Consider the following 3993-nt stretch of genomic DNA (forward strand, 5'->3'; position numbering starts at 1 on the left):
TAAATGATCTATTATTATATAGTTTTATTTTTTGAATAATGTGGGATTAATGTAATTCTAAGGTTCTTTTCCTGAATCATTTTTAGTATTTAATATAGGAATATAATATAATAAATATATTATAATAGAAATATATATTCTATCATCTGATGGCCTACTAGGTCCACGTAGGCTTGGAATGTACGCAGGGCACTCCAGTTGTGCAACGTCGAAGAACCAGCTCTCTGCCCGAAATAATCGTGTAATGCACTTAAATGTCACCCTCTTTTGTAATTGCGGCCCGTTTTAGAACGAGCGTTTAAGAAAAGCGCCACACCTAAGGGTTAGTACTAAAAACTTTTTAAATGTTATTACATAAAATTTTATGTACCGTTACAAAAACTATTATTTCTATTTCAGATTATTTTTAAGGCACTCGATGTAATTGAGTTGGAAAGTTATGAGATTCAACTTTTAATGTCTAATATGTTATATAATAATAATTTTATTTTATGATCAATTTCCAATCACTTTCACTTCCTACGTTTTTTTTCTGTGTCTTTAGCTAATGGACTGGTATAGATCAGTTGGCAAAGATTTATTCATTCATTATTCATTGTGTCGAATTATTATGTAATGATATAGCTGTACTGGCTGCGGAATTGTATTTGTAATTGATGTGAGCAAAAATTAAAAAAAAAATGCTGTTACAATCATCAGTGGAAGAACAGTAAATTGTAATTTTAAACTTAGTATACGGACGAAAGAGAAAAAATCGACAATCCACAAGTTTTTCATGAGTTAAAACCATATGATATAAAATTCCCACGAAAAAAATGTGACAGTATAAAAGAACAGCTGAGAAAAAAAAATTCCTTACGTTCCAAGAGTAATATTTATGAAAATGGGGGGGCTAGTAGAAAAGTTTAAAAAATGGACAAGGACCAGAAAATTTGGCGAATATCTATGTTTAAAGAATAAAACTGTTATAAATAAAATTTTAAAAGATCTATTATTTTATAGTTTTATTTTTTGAATAATGTGGGATTAATGTAATCCTAAGATTCTTTTCCTGAATCATTTTTAGTATTTAATAACAGTAAATATTTAATCAGTCAAATTTATTCAGTTCATCAAAAATCACGAGGAAAGAAATTCTCTTTTTCAGTCTTGATGATCCCTTAATAGGCAGATTGGTGATTTACTTGTCAGAATTAAGGCATTAGATTAAAATCTTCCAATAGTATTCTTACATGGTCATAAAATAGATCGACGAAATATAAAATGCTCATATTTAAGTTTTGTTATTATCCAAAAAAACAAAAAAATCGTTTGATGTCTAGATTCTGAATTTATTAAGTAAAAAGAAAACATGCTTCAACTGTTACATAAAGTGGTAACAACGTCCATTTGGAAAAAACGGCAAAAGGAACTTCGAAAAGAAGCGTGTATTATTAACGGTTGAGCGAGGGACTTTAACGCATTAATACCACTGGTATAAAGCGTTAGACGCCTCAAATGTGGATGTACCCCTTAACTGTGAATGTCATTCAAATCACTTTTACCTCACCACATCCCTAACTATCTCTAATTGAACTGTATTAAAACTTTATTATTATTTTACTTCCTTATTTAATTTATTAATTTTATAAATAGTGAAAAGTATGGATGTAAAAAATTAACTAAAAGAACAATTGCCAAACAAATTAGTGTAATGACAAGGGATGGTTAAACGCGTGGCGCATTATCTTGGTAATTTCGGCAAGGTTTAAACTCTTAACATTTCACTCACTCATGGCCACCAAACCGCTTTGCAAGAGAACAACTTTTTAATGTTCCACTCACCGACGGTTGCCCTGCTCCAATCTTAAGCAATAACTGGGTGCAACTAGCAGGGGATTATTGAAGTTGCATTAGCCGAGTGAGAAATTAATCATCCCTTTCTTTATTGTAGCTTCAAAGAATCGAAATACCATAATTCACTTTTTATTTTTTTATAATTAGTTATGCTTCAAATTATATTTACAATGAAACCGAATGCACTAAAGAATCTGAAAAAAAAATTAAAATAAGAGAGTATTATCTGAATAACACATGGAATAAAGTTAAATTAACAATTTTTATAAATATAGAACGAAATCTAAATGCTCATATTGCATGAAAATGTTCTTAATTTGAAAATGATAAATTGACATTCCGAAGGAGCAAGAGAGTTCATTTCAGAATGCGGTTTTGAAGCCAGACGTTTTGAAGGACTTGCTTGAAAAGGTCAGTTGTAGGGTCAGATCATAACTCGATATCGTTTAGGTTTATAAAAGAAAAAAATAATCTCTTTTTTCTGTAACCAGTCTGTCTTGAACTTGATACAAAGTAAAGAATTTCACCTTTTGTCCTAAGCAAGTTATGAGAATTCGTTACATGAAAGCGATTACGAAAGAACGTGTTTTATTATTGTCACGGCAGGGAATGGCCAGGAGTTACTGTGAAGACGAGGGAATCGGCAGACTTTTTGCCATAGCTTGAAGAAACGGACTGCGTAACGGTTATACGAATCGTCTATTGGTCACGTACTTTCTACGATTATTTCCTTAGTCTTATTAACTGATAAAATAAAAAGCTTCCATTCTAGACGTGTACAGGAATAGGATGTTAATAATAATCGTGTGTGGGAATAACTGCGACGCACTAATACTCACAAGAGCTCTTTTCAAAATGACACCATTCTCAAGATCAATAGAAAGTGAAGTGTCATATCTTGATATTGAAGGAAAATGTTATGTGTACTATGATAATAATAAATTTAAAACACAAATTTAAGTTGGTTTTCGTTTGTACTAGAGTTCTTGCTCGTTTTATGCTCTTGTACAACGCACCCAACTTGAACAAATATATAAAAAAAATAATAATAATAAAAAAATTTATAGTTAAAATTAAATTATTTGCTGAACTGAACTAAAAAGATTCAGACAAATTTTTTTTTTAAATATCTGTTATATCCTATAAAAAAAAGATAAGAAAATATCAGTATCCCAGACGCGAAAGAAATAATGTGATAAATAAACCTGCGTTGTGCGCACGTCTTCAAGCTGCGTCACATTGTGGAAAACGTTAGACTGGATTTGTAGATTTAGCAGACAAGAAGAGTACTAAGAATGATATCCTCCAAGAGCTAGTATATGCTAAGGTAGTCTTAGTATATACTATGATTTCACTAAGCACTAAGATATAATATATTGTAAGGATTGCTGACCTGGCGAATGGATCCCAGTAGAGGCGAAGGTGTAGGAGACGAAGCACTGTGCTCTGTCGACTGGGTGCCGGTGCTGGACCAGGAGAAAGCTAAACCCCCACCAACCCCCCCACACAGCCCCCCACACACACCCCCCTGAGTCTTTCCCTTTTACCGCTTCACGTGGTTCTATTAAATCCGCCGTCTTAGCTCTGTGGTATCCTTGCCAAGTTTAATGTTAAATAATAAAAAAAAAAAAAACATCAGAGTCAAAAACATATCAATCGTTTATAAATTACAGTTTAAATTACAAATACACATATAGTGAAGGTTGCGACCAACTAAATATAGATTTAATGTATTTGAACTCATCAATTACAGAAACTCTCCACTCCGGAGACGAACGTCAATTTCGCTGTCCCCACTTTTCATCCCTCTATAACGGACAAAAGTTAAATATCTATATACAAAATCACGATTCCAAAATAAAATCCAAAGGCTATTTATTTTGGAAAAAGCTTGTCAATACATGACACAGCCCTCCCCCCAAAATATGTTCAAGCTTCAAAAAAGATTTATTTTCTCTAAAAAGTATGCATTACATATTAACAGTATTTTAGGTACATAAACATTATAATCCTAGATTCCATGGGAATCATCCATGATCACATGCATGGTAACAGATAAGGATGGTGATGTCTCTGTAGAGGGTATGCATATTTTGCACAGTTTATCTATACATTGTTTTTATAATTTTATTTTTATTACTTGTTTACTTGTATTAC

At 32.0% G+C, this 3993-nt stretch overlaps 1 protein-coding gene across 1 annotated transcript in view; it reads right to left on the bottom strand.

The window, feature by feature from the left end:
* LOC106685009 (mucin-2) overlaps positions 1-3311 on the bottom strand; it is a 60423-nt gene extending 57112 nt beyond the window's left edge. Inside the window, exon 1 of the mRNA XM_014427460.2 lies at positions 3230-3311. The gene's annotated coding sequence lies outside the window, so the exon portion shown is untranslated. The remainder of the gene's footprint in view (positions 1-3229) is intronic.
* Between the last annotated feature and the right edge of the window lie 682 nt (positions 3312-3993).

Source organism: Halyomorpha halys, unplaced genomic scaffold (genome assembly GCF_000696795.3).
Source record: "Halyomorpha halys isolate HHAL.00 unplaced genomic scaffold, Hhal_1.1 Scaffold647.1, whole genome shotgun sequence".
Lineage (NCBI taxonomy): Eukaryota > Metazoa > Arthropoda > Insecta > Hemiptera > Pentatomidae > Halyomorpha > Halyomorpha halys.